We start from the raw sequence: 13,687 nt of genomic DNA, 5'->3' as shown, positions 1-13,687 counted from the left end.
GTGTGGAGCTAGGCGGTGCCTAGTGCACGGTGGCAGTGCTTGTCATTCTGACGAGGTGACTACTGGTGACAAACACTCATCTTAGGGTTAAGGTACTAGGGTTCAAGGCGGTGCAAAAACAAGCACAAGAGGGAGAGAGGGGGACCGGTTAAGTTTGGCCATGGCGAGCTTGTGCTCACGGCCATGGTGGGCGCGCATGACATGGACGCGCGTTCTGTCGCTGATGAGGTAGTAGAGGTTAAACGAGATGCGGTAGTAGCTTATAGGACCTACAACAACGACAAACTAAGGGAGAGGGAGGTCGAAGAGGCACTGGTTAGGGCCAGCCATGGGTGAGCTCGAGCTCGGTGGTGCACCACAACCATGGCGGCGACGTCGGCGACGTAATGTGGCCTCACCTGAGATCATACGGTGGTGCTAGCTACTCGAAGAGGTGGAGTAGGGCATGGCAGAGCTACGTGTGAGACAGATGGGGTAGTGGTGCTACGGTGGTGGTGTGCTCGGCCGGTGATGGTGCAGCGGTGGCGGTGCTGTGCTTCCTCCACTCGGTGGGGGCATGCGAGAGGAGGGAACGAGTGAGAGCGAGGGTGGGCAAACAGCAGCGGTGCGGTGCTCTTACCCTCATGTCCGGCCTGATGAGCGGGGCCGGTGACACTGTATGGATGCCACCTGGCGTGCGTGGCCTATGCTAGTCGGCCATGACGGCGCGTGGCAAAGGCTGTTTTTAGGCCTGGTGAACCCAACTAAAACCCAAACTTTGAGCCCTCGGATCTCCCAATCCATGATGGATTTTGGCAAACCATTTTCACCACTTTGTAGAGCTACACGAGTACTACCAAATTTCTTAAAGGAGTTTGGTCTAATTCAAACTAGTTTGCAAACTAAAAATCGCCAAAAGTAGGTACATGAAAACTGTAAACAGTCTTAGAAAATTTTCTAAGTTCCCAAAACAGCAACAAATTGAAACTTGTGAGCTCTATTTGACCAATTTAGGCACTAAATTAGTTCTTGGCCCTTAAACAAAGTTTGTTCCACATAAGATAGGCTACAACTTTTATTAAGGTCCCACAGCCATGCAAGCTCTCTAAGTAATTAGTCAAGTTAGGTCAAACAATCAACTTAATAAGGACATTTCTAGTGATACCTACACTTAGAAGCATTATTTGACCAACTCATGAATATAAACTTTGTTCCATTTTTCATCCTAAGTGTGTCTAAGGTGTTTTAGTGACCAAACAACACTCACTTGCATTATCCAAGCAATGATCACAAGCATATAATGTATAATTAAGCATCACATGTGATAACATAGAGTGAATGAAATGAAATTTCATATGGTAATGCTCATGAATGAATGGGTGATGCTTATGCTCATGCAAATGCAAGTGCAAAGTGCAAGATTAACACTAGGGTGTTACAGCATAGGCCTTGTATCTATCTTAGGCTGCTTCTAAGGCAATCTAAACTTGCTTAACCTTTTCTTCGGCTTCATTAACCTTCTTGTTGCCATGCAACCCTCTTTCTCCAACCTCAGACCAATTGAGTGGTGTCCTACAATTCCATCCATACAAGGCTTCATAGGGGCTCATGTTGATACTTGTTTGATAACTATTGTTCTAGGCAAATTGAGCAAACGACAGACAAGTGTCCCAACTACTACTATATATTAGAGCACACGCTCTAAGCATATCTTCCAAGATTCAATTTACTCTCTCGGTTTGACCTCTGGTTTGCGAATGATAAGCTATACTACAATTCAAAGATGTTCCCATTGCCTTATGCAATTCCTCCCAAAATTGAGATGTAAACCGCGGACCTCTGTCTAAGACCGTATACTTGACATTGACCGGTAAGAAATGTGCTCATTTCGTCAGCTGATCAACTATCACCAAAACAGAGTCATACCCACTAGATGTCCTCGACAATCCTAAAATAAAGTCCATGGTAATATTCTCCCATTTCCAAGCTAGGATTGTCAATGGTTGGAGAGTTCTGGCCGATTTAAGATAATCGGCCTTTACTCTACAACAAACATCACATTCTACCACAAATCTTGCAATGTCTTGCTTTAGGCCTCTCCACCAAAACTTTTCCTCACATCTCCATACATCTTATTACTGCCAGAGTGAATAGAGAAGAGCAACTCATGTGCCTCATTTAGAATTTGCTTCCTTAGTTTCTCTTGGTTTGGCACTACTAACCTCTTTCCAAACCATAAGATATTCGAGCGATCCAAATGAAAGCTCTTGTACCTTGGATCCTCCAATCTCTCCTTGATTCTGGCAAGATCCACATCTAGTTGTTGTCCATCTTTGATGTCTTGTAACACGTGAGAGGTCACTTGTAGCATAGACAATGAACCTATAGGTACTTGGGACAAATCCAACTTTTGCATATGTTGGCATACAGAGTCCATTTTTCTTTCTACTAGGATGCAATCACAACTTGTCTTACTACTCAAAGCATCAGCTACCACATTTGCCTTTCCGAGGTGGTATTGGATATTCAAATCATAGTCCTTGATTAACTTTAACCATCTCCTTTGCCTCATATTGAGCTCAGACTAAGTGTAGAAATACCTTAAGCTCTTGTGATCCGTATAAATTGTACATGGTTGTCCAAACAAGTAATGCCTCCAAATCTTCAGGGCATGAACTACAGTTGCTAGTTCATGATCATGTGTAGGGTAGTTTGCCTCATGGATTTTTTATTGTATCGATGTAGGGGCAATCACATGTCCGTCTTCAATAAGCACACAACCCAAACCGACATTGGATCCATCACAATACACTTCAAATGGCTTGGTGATATCTGGTTGGACTAATACCAGTGCAGTCACTAACTTTTGCTTGAGAGTTTGAAAGGCTTCCTCTCTAGCTTCAATCCATACAATGTTCTCTTCCTTCTTTGTGAGCTCAGTTAATGGCTTTGCTATCTTGGAGAAATCTGGCATGAATCAACAAGAATATCCCTACAATCTGAGAAATCCTCAAACTTGCTTCACCATAGTGGGCGTAACCCATTCCACTACATCCTTAATCTTGCTTGGGTCCACTGAGATCCCATTTTGAGTTAAGATATGACCCAAAAATGAAACCTCGATGAGCCAAAACTCACACTTGCTAAACTTAGCATAAAGCTTATGATCTCTCAGCTTTTGCAGAACTACTCTTGAATGTTTCACATGGTCTTCTTCAGTCTTTGAGTAAACCAAAATATCTTCGATGAAGATTATCATAAACACATCCAACTTCTCAAAAGAAGATGGAATTCATGAGATACATGAAGTATGCCGGGGCATTGTTAGCACGAAAGACATAACTATGTATTCATAAGATCCATATCACGTGGAAAATGTGGTCTTTCGAATATCTCCTTCTCTAATTCAGATTTGATAGTATCCTAATCTCAGGTCAGTCTTAGAGAAGTACTTGGCTCCATTAAGCTGGTCAAAGAAGATGTCGATCCTCGGGAGAAGATACTTGTTCTTGATGGTTCTTGCATTGAGCAGCCGATAGTCTATCACCATTCTTAGACTATGGTCCTTTTTGGTCATGAATAAAGCTAGACAACCCCATGGAGAAGAACTAGGTCTAATGTAACCCTTCTCTAATAAGCTAGTCAATTTCTTCTTCATTTTCTCTAGCTTAGCCGGTGCCATCTTGTATGGTGGTTTAGATATGGGTGCGGTTCTAGGTTCTAGCTGAATCAAAAACTCAATGTCTCACTTTGGTGGCATCCCCATAAACTCCTCTAGAAACACATCCGGGAATTCACACACCACTGGAACTAGCTCAACACCCTCTGACACATTGGACTTGGCTCTAAAATTTTTCAAGGCAATCTACTGATTTTGAGAGGCATTAAAGATAACTGTCTTTTCCGAGGGGTGCTTTATCTCTAAGGATCTAGCCACACACCTAATGATGCACTTATGCTTAATCATCCATTTCATACCTATCGGGTTCATAAACCTGGGGTCCCTCGGGGACTGGCTTTCACGCCAAGGCTCAACCCAAGAGTCTAGAAAACAATAGGGCAAAGGGACGGCCCAGCAGCCGACCAGAAGGTCTGGCCCAAGAAGAGTGACACCCGCTCGTCAACTTCTTTGGACCACCTATCTGAACGGAGCACTCGCTCCAGGCTCTAGCCACCTCCAAACGGCCTCTCTGATCGGAAGGCCTGCCTCGAGCCCGACTTCCGACTTCAACCCTGTTTCTCTTCGACCGTGGTACGTGAGAACACTACTTCCTACTCCGACCCCGCGTCTCCGACCGGGGACCCCATAGGAAGCCTATTTACCGCTCTTCTCCAACTGGCGTGGCTCGGACCGACCAGGGCCATCCGACCGGGGACGCCCACTCAGAAAGAACCAGGGGCAAATGGAGAAAGCAGTACATAAAGTCAAACCATGATACCGGGACCATACCTTGTATGCCTGCGGGAGCAGTGCTCCACAACCGCCCTAACACAAACAGTATTGTAGGCACCGACATTTGTGTCTACTGTATTGTAGGCGCCACCGAGCTCCCATACGGCAAAAAGCCCCCCCATGCCTCTAGGCATCGATAGTGGGCGCTAGGATTCACCATACCTGGTGCACATGGTAAGGGCTCCTCACATAATAATGGTATTTTGCAGGTACCAACATCCACCCTTCCTGAAGAAGCCAATGCTACCTCCCATGTGCATCTGACATTCTACAGCAACATCAACAGTATTGTGGGTGCCTACCATCATCGCTACCCTCGTCGGCGTGGGCAACAAGGCTTAGAAACATACATACCCTCTCCCTCTCACCTGTAAAGCCATCCCCTTTATCTATAAAAGGGGATGTGCTCCCTCCAACAAAAGGAGGTCAACTTCTTCAAGTTCAGACCCACTAGATCGATAGCTCACAACCCCTCAAGCACACGCTTGGACTTCTAGCTCATAGCGGAGTTTCGGTTGCCCTCGGCCCTTCCGGTCGGACCCGACCGGGCCTCCTGAGCACCCATCCTTTCTCCTTCTCGTTTGTAACCCCACTACAGACTTTGAGCACCTAGGCTCAGGAATAAAGTCACCGACCGACCCAAACTGGACGTAGGGCACGTTGCCTGAACTAGTATAAATCTTGTGTCATTGAGTGCTAGGCCACCTCCGATCACAACGTACGGCAAAACTACAAATATTTACTAGTTGGTCACTTTCTGTACTGATAGTTGACGCCGTCCATGGGGAAGACGCTGTATGTTCAACACTTTTTTGGTAATCGGATGGCCCATTTTTCTGCCACCCCCGCCGTGGTGAGCTCGGGCGATACGATTCACTTCGGCTCGTTGGAGTTCCCCGCACTCTCGCGCCACCGAGATGCGGGTTCCACCCATCTTTGAGCCATCCCAGGTCTTCCTCTTTAGAAGCCTGGCCTTCATCACCGACCGACTCGGCGTACTCCACCTCTACGAGAAGGCTCGTGACTCCGGGACGCGTGACTTTGATCGCGTGGCATCTGCGCTTCATTCCGAGCAAACTCTCTGCTCAAACACCACTGTAAGTAATACACATACTTTTATTCGCCCTTTATTTACTACCTCCCACTGATCACCCAGGGGGACTTCACCACAAACACTGTATGGTCGATTCCCCTATGGCCTCACGTCCTCTGTGGATGCTTGCACTTAGGAGCTCCAAAGGGTGCTGGCACGATCCCCACTCACGTCCGAATTCATAGGAACGGCAGGCTTCGCTCCTGTCATTTCCCACGAACTCCCAGACAACAAGGGCAAGAGCAATGGTTCTAGCATCGGTGATGTGGTGCCCCACCACCATTCATCTTGGGAATGTGCTATGGCGCACGGTCCAGGACAGCCACCAGTGGTTGCGGAGTTCGCGCAAACTCACACCCCTCCGGACCCACGTGCAGAGGCCCTCGCATCTACGCAAGCACATGTCAAGGAATTACAACAATGGCGGCAGAGCTAGCCACCGCCTGCGTCGGCACGGTCGGTGCGGCACGTTGCGCCCCATGAGCATGGCCTGGCGGGTGGCACCTGGGGTCGCGCTCGTCAGGTCCAGCATGACATCATGAATGAGGGGAACGATGTCCCACAATTTACCTAGGCCAGCCAAAATATCGTTGCTGCAGCAATGCTTCTCCGCAGTGTTCTCGAGCCCATTGACCCTCAGGAGCGGGCAGTCTATCGGAACCTCTGGGTTCTAGTAGAGGCCGCCATCGTCCAATAGGTTGAAAGCTCTACATCGCGACTCCGACCCACGCCCTCTCTCCCCACCGGGGGGACAGGGACGCACCAGCCGGATCGATCCGTTTGCTCGCTGCCGTAGCCGTCAGGCTTGGCTCGGGGTGCGGCAGCCGCACCACGGTCCGACTGGGCGCCTACTCCACGTCGATCGCACTAGGACGCTCATAGCATGATCAGCAACCAACGTCGGGCCCAACACGATAATGACGTCCACCATACGGTAGCAGGTGACATGGATCTCGGCCAAACCATCAAGGGAAGCGGTGAAACGTGCCCTAGGCGCGGTCGCCTACCGGAAGACCGGAGCCCTAGCCCTAAGGGCCCGGGGCCATGGGCCTTCAGCCGACGCATCCAGAGAGCACCATTCCCATAGCATTTCTGGCCTCCCTTCAACATCACCAAATACACCGGGGAGACAAACCCAGGCATTTGGCTCGAAGACTTCTGGCTCGCCTATCGAGCCAGAGGAGTGGATGATGACTATTTCATCACCTAATATCTTCCCATTTGCGTGGGGGAACATGTTCGGGCATGGCTCAATTTCCTTCCACATGACAACATCCACGACTGGGCAGACCTCAAGAGGGTCTTCATCGGGAATTTCTAGGGGATGTACGTTCGCCCTAGAAACTCATAGGACCTCAAGAGCTGCCAGCAGGAGCCTAGGGGATTACATTCATAGGCTTTGCCAACGATGCAACCACCTCCCTGATGTCGTCGATGCAGACGTCATTAGCGCATTCCTCTCTAGGACAAACTGTGAGTCCTTGATCCACAAGCTTGGCTACCTAAAACCCTGTACCACTCGCGATCTGCTCGACGTCGCCACCAACCACGCCTCTGGCGAGGAGGCAGTCAGAGCGGTCTTCAGCGAAGGCTGGGACAAAGGCTAGCCCAAGCTCACGGATCCAAACAAAGGCCCTCCACTCAGAGGGGCAAGAAGAACAAGAAGGATCAGCGCTGGTCAGATGACACCACGTTGGTAACCGCGGCTGATCGCACACCCAGGTAGCCCGAACAGGGATTGCCTGACCACTTCAACAAACTCATGGATGGTCCATGCCCCAATCATGCCTACCCCATCAAACACCTCTACATGGAGTGTGAGCTCCTCAAACGTTTCCTTCGATAGGCTGGAGTGCCAAAGGAGGGAGATGGCAAGGAGCCAGTAGCCAAGAGGGGAGGTGCGGTAGGAAAGGATGGGGATGGTTTCCTTGAACCTGAGGAGTGTATCATGATCTTCGACAGGTCCGACTCCATCTAGTCCAAACGCCAGCATAAGGTATGCTATAGGGAGGCGTGCACTGCCAAAACAGCCATCCCCTCCTTTCTCAGTTGGTCGGAATCCCCGATCACCTTTGATCAGAGGGATCATCCCTCCTACGTCGAGAGACCAGGATGCTACCCACTCGTCGTTGACCCCATCGTCCGCAAGAAGCGCCTCACCAAGGTGCTGATGGACAGGGGCAGCGGCCTCAACATCCTATACGTCGACACCCTCGATGCCATGCGCATCCCCTGATCAGAGCTCTGCCTAGTGGGCTCCCCTTCCATGGGGTAAACCTAGGAGCACAGGCATACCCGCTCGGACAGATCGATCTGCCCATCACATTCAGCAGCTGGGCCAACTTCCGCTCGGAGGTCCTCACCTTCGAAGTGGTAGACTTTCTAGGGTCCTACCATGCCATCTTGGGGCGGCCATGCTACACAAGATTCATGGCGATCCCCAACTACACCTACCTCAAGCTGAAGATGCCGGGACCAAACGGTGTCATCACCATGAGTAGCGCCTTCTCACACGCCTTCGAGTGCGACCGCGAGCACTATGAGCTCGCCACCGTGATCGTCAACTCATCCAAGCTCCTATAGCTCGGGGAGTCATCAACCCTAGCAGTCCTAGACTGCAACAAACCAACCTGCTCAATGGCCTTCTGCCTGCTCGAGGAAACCAAGGCGGTGGGTGTCGACCCCACCGACCCAGCCAAGACGGTGCGAATCGGGACCTAGCTCCCGGCCCAATAGGAATGTGAGCTCGTCGACTTCCTACACGACAATCACGATGCCTTCACATGGTAGCCTTCTGACATGCCAGGGATACCACGGGAAGTCACCGAGCACGCATTATGCCTTATCCCGAGCTCAAGGCCCACCAAGCAACGCCTGCGTCGTTTTAGCGATGAGAGGCGTAGGGCCGTAGGCAAAGAGATCACCAAGCTCCTGGCAGCCAGATTCATCAGGGAGGTTTTCCACTCTGACTGGGTCGCTAATCCCGTCCTTGTAAAAAAGAAGACCAGGAACTAGAGAATGTGCGTTGATTACACTAGACTTAATAAAAGCGTGTTCTAAGGATCACTTTCCTTTACCATGCATAGACCAGATAATTGACTCCACCTCGGGTTGTGAGATCCTCTCCTTTCTAGATGCCTACTCAGGCTATCACTAGATCACGATGAAAGATTCCAATTAGCTCGTGACCTCATTTATCACCCTGTATGGTTCATACTACTACGTGACCATGCCTTTCAGTCTGAAGAACGCTGGCGCCACCTACCAAAGGTGCATGCAGCAATGCTTTGCCGACCAAATCGACCCACCTAAACAGCCTGATCAGGCAGAACGGTCGAAACCAACAATCGCCGTCTATGTTGATGACATAGTGGTCAAAACAGCTCGAGCTTTTGACCTGATCGCAAACTTGGCCGCAACGTTCATGAACCTCCGAAGGTTCAACATCAAGCTAAACCCCAAAAAATGTGTTTTTGGGGTTCCATGGGGAAAGCTACTTGGATACATTGTATCCGAGCATGGCATCGAGGCCAACCCCAAAAAGATCGTAGCCATCTCCAACATGGGCCCCATACGCAACGTAAAAGGCATACAAAGGCTCACCGGCTGCCTGGTGACCCTTAGTCACTTCATCTCCCGGCTCGGCGAATGGGGGATGTCACTTTATAAGCTCCTCAAAAAGATGGATGCCTTCGTCTAGACTGAGGAAGCCCAGCAAGCTCTTGAAAGCCTCAAAACATCCCTAACGTCAGCCCTGATCCTCATCGCTCCCGAACGGGGAGAACCCCTCCTCCTTTATGTCGTGGCAAGTAACCACATGGTGAGTGCCGCCCTGGTCATCGAAAGGGAGGAACTGGGACACCAGCTCAAGGTACAGTGACCCATATACTTTGTCGGAGAAGTACTTACCGACCCCAAGGTTTGGTACCCCTAGGTGCAAAAACTCCTATATGCCATGCTAATGGCCACTAGGAAGCTCCTACACTACTTCACCGACCACAAAGTCATAGTCATCACTTCATACCCACTCAGAGACATCATCCACAACCGCGATGCCATGGGATGAATCTCTAAGTTGGCCCTTGAACTCATGGGCCATGACATCAAGTATACCCCCCGCACCACAATTAAGTCTCAGGCTCTCGTGGATTTTGTCGCCGAATGGACGGAGGTCCATCTATCGGCCCTGGATGTCTCCCACAAGTACTCGACAATGTACTTCGATGGGTCCATAATGGCACCTAGCTTGGGGGCTAGAGTGGTTCTAATCTCCCTAGATGAGAGTAGGCTCCACTACGCCATCTGCCTCCACTTTTTAGCTTCAAACAACACCACAGAATACGAGGCCCTTATCAATGGACTATGCATCACCATCGAGCTCGGTGCTACGTGACTCTATGTCCACGGCGACTCGGAACTAGTCATTGATCAGGTCATGAAGGAGTCCTCCTGCAAAAGCCCCCTCATGGAAGCATACTACCAAGAGGTGCATAAGCTCGAGGACAAATTCTAGGGAATCGAACTACATCACGTCCCTCGAAGGGACAACACCGCCGCCAATTTCCTCGCAAAACTAGTCGCCAGGCGGGACCCATCCCTAGGCGGAGTCTTCATCAACGACGTCCATGAGCTGTCCGCCCGCATCCTAGAAGGTCCAACCCAGACACACCCCGATGGCCACCCGGCACTCGAGGGCTCCGATCCCAGTACCTCTATAACGACATCACCCACAGACGTCGCCGTATTGGCACTTGATCAAACGGACTGGTGAGTACCACTACTCGCCTACCTCCTCAAGGAGGTTCTCCCACCTAAAAGAACTAAAGCCCGATGAATCACTCAATGTGCCAAGACCTTCGTTGTGCTCGATGATGAACTCTACAAACGGAGTTTGTCAGGAGTGCTCATGAAGTGCGTTCCCGCCAGCCGGGGAAAATAGATCCTCCTCGAGGTCCATGCCAGGATCTACGGGCATCATGCGGCCCCAAGGTCCCTGGATAGAAAAACCTTTCACCAAGGTTTTTACTAGCCCACCGTGCTATGAGATGCAGAGGAGGTCATCCGCAGGTGCGAAGGATGCCAGTTCTACGCTCGGCAAACCCATTTACCGGCGCAAGAGTTCCAAACCATCCCAATCACCTGGCCATTCATGGTCTGGGGCCTCAACATGGTAGGCCCCTCAAGAAAGGCCCAGGCGGTTTTACTCACCTACTCATAGCAGTCGACAAGTTTACCAAATGGATAGAGGCCAAGCCCATCACCAATCTCCACTTGGAAGAGGCAGTCAAATTCTTCCTCGACATCATCTATCGATTCGGCATTCCTAACTGTATTAACACTGACCACGGGACTAACTTGTAACACCCTTGGTGTTTGGCTTCCACATATGCACTTGCATTTCATAAACATGAGCATCATTCATCCATTCATGAGTTTAGAATTGTCTGAAACATGCCCTTGAAACATTGCAACATATTGTTACCTTCTATGTGTGATTGTTTTAGGAAATGAATAGTGTGTAACCCTACACTCAAGTGCAACATGTGCAACACACTTTAGTGAAACATGGTTAGCTAGTACAATGCCACCAACTCATGAAACATATGAAATATGGTTTTGAAATAGAAGTCACAAAGTCACTTGTTTGTCCTTGTTTTAGTACATGTGATGCTTGATTTTGGTGTGACCAATGTGTGGTGTGGCTAATTATCCTCTTAAGCAACTTAGTTATACTTAGAATGTCATTAGGAACAATGTTCATGTTGATCATTTTGCCTAATTAGGTTTCCAAGTCATGGTTTGACTATTTTAGACCCCTAGAGCTCCTGAGTTTGACTGTTTAAAAAGTGTAGCTTAGAGTGTTTGCATGTCTGAGCAACCTATAGAAAAGTTGTAGCAAATTTTATAAGGAACAAATTTTGTTTAGAAGCCAAGTCATGAAAATGAGCAGAACATGTTCAAATAGGGCCCACAAGCCAGAAAATAGTGTTGTTTCAACACTTAGAAATTTTCTAAGTTATGGAGTTGTTTTTCAGTTTCATGTACCCAATTTGTTCACTTTGTAGCTCCCTAACCAAGCCGAATCAGCTCAAGCTCCAATTGGCAAAGTTGTGGCCCTCACTTAGATCTCCAACTTTGTCAACTACGCCATGAGCTGGATCATCACGGTTTAGGAGATATGGAGTGATGAACTTGCTTTGTTAGTCGGCACAGAGGAACACTAAATCAGGATTTTTAGACCGGCACAGTGGTCGACCGGCCGCAGGCCATTGCCGCCATGTGGCTGCCACGCACTGTGACTGGCCTAGCATCGCTGGTCGTGGTCGACTACAAGGAGGTCGCATCTGTCTGTGCTCTGGCTCACTCTCAGTCGCTTCCTCCCTCTCGCGCGCGTCCGAAGCACGGAGAAAAACGAAGCCACCGTTGTCGCCATTTGCTTCGCCAAGCTCGTGTGAGCTCATCACGACACCACAACCAATGCTATCCCACCCAAAGCTCCGCTAGCACCCCACGTACCTCGCCGTCACCCTTGCTGAGCTAGACGAGCCATAGGTGAGGGCCTTTGGCCATTTCCATCACCGTCGCCCTTGCGGTCACCTCGCCAGAGTGGCGCTCGTCGTGGCCAGCACTGCACGGTTCCCCTTTTCCTTCCCTAGCCTCCATCTTAGCTTCACCATTACTCATTGTTGCTTGTGTGATGATGTAGCTAGCTCTGCCGATCCGGTCAGGCCAGAACATGGCCACGCGCCGCCGTGCGCCATGGCCGACACACCTAGAGGCCGCTAGAGTCTAGGTTAAGGGGGTTCCATCGATTCGAGAGGTCGAGGCGATCACACTGGTACCGGTGCTATCACCGGAGACGCCGCCATTGGCGAGGTCCGCCGGTTCTGTGCCGTCCTGAGCCGCCTCCTCTGCTTCGCTTTCGCTGACACGCGGGCCCGGCTGACATGCGGGTCCCAGCTACCAGTGACCATTATGAAATAGGCTAGTTCATTTATTCAGTTTTGGATGCTGTTTTGTAAAATTTGTATCTCCATTTTTGTAGATCCAAATTGGGTGGTTCCAATTTTGTTAGGATCATGGTGAAGTCTAGTATTTAGGAAAAATATAACATGAACACTTGTAGTGGAAGTTTTGGATGAATTAAATAGGAACTTGAAATGTGTTTTTAAATGCATGCAAAATTGTTTAAATTATATCCTGAGTTCCTTTGCTCCAAAAATTATGACAATTTGTTGGTAAGCTACTCTTGCTTAGTAGAAGCTCTGGTAAAAATTTGAGAGTCATTGCATGTATGGGTTTTCAGTTATAGATTTTCCTTTTATCATTGAATGATCCTTGAGTGAATTTTTGTAATTTATCTAGGAATCCAATGACCATGAAATTTTGTGGGGAATGTCCTAGTACCTTAAGGATGCTAGGAAAAATATAAAATCTGTTGCTTGACACTTTTCACTAGGGTTTCCTAATTATGTCATTTTTAGCCTTTATGCCTTGTCATTTTTGTATTGGATGTTGTACTTGCTCAAATCATGTAAACTTTTTATAGTAGTCTACTTGGAGCATGTGGTACCTACTATAATTTTTGTAGATTAAATGGTGTAGTTTTCATATATGTTTACCACTTCCCCTAATTAATTAAATAAATTAAGAAAGGCATTAAAAGAAATGAATTGGTGGTGAACACTTTACTTTCTGGTGTTCTTGTGACATGTGTGATAAGTGAGTAGAGTTGGTTTTGTCCAATTGTTTGTTTGCAACATAAGTTAACACATATTTCCTGGCATTGTCTTTCTGGACAGTTCTCGGGACTTTACAAAGTTCCCCATGATATTTTGATTTCTAGGAATGTGGTGAATACAAAAGTTGTAGCTAACTTATGTTTCTAGCTCCTGTCAAAATTTGGTGGAAATTGGCCCAGTAGTTTAGGAGCTACAGCTGTTCAAAGTTAGATCACAGTTTTGCTTGCTCTCTGTCTTGTTGGACCTGATTAGGTGGTTCTGTATATTCGACCTGGTAAAAGTTGGAATCATGCCTTGAGGTCTGAAAATGAATTGTAGGCAATTTCATAAGCTTTCCAAATTGTCTTCTTGACTGTAATTTCGATTTGTAGATCTCTAGTTTTGGTCAGTTTACTATACCACTAAATAAGTTCCTATTTT

Source organism: Miscanthus floridulus, chromosome 7, assembly GCF_019320115.1.
Source record: "Miscanthus floridulus cultivar M001 chromosome 7, ASM1932011v1, whole genome shotgun sequence".
Classification (NCBI taxonomy): domain Eukaryota; kingdom Viridiplantae; phylum Streptophyta; class Magnoliopsida; order Poales; family Poaceae; genus Miscanthus; species Miscanthus floridulus.
This window is presented reverse-complemented; position numbering follows the sequence as displayed.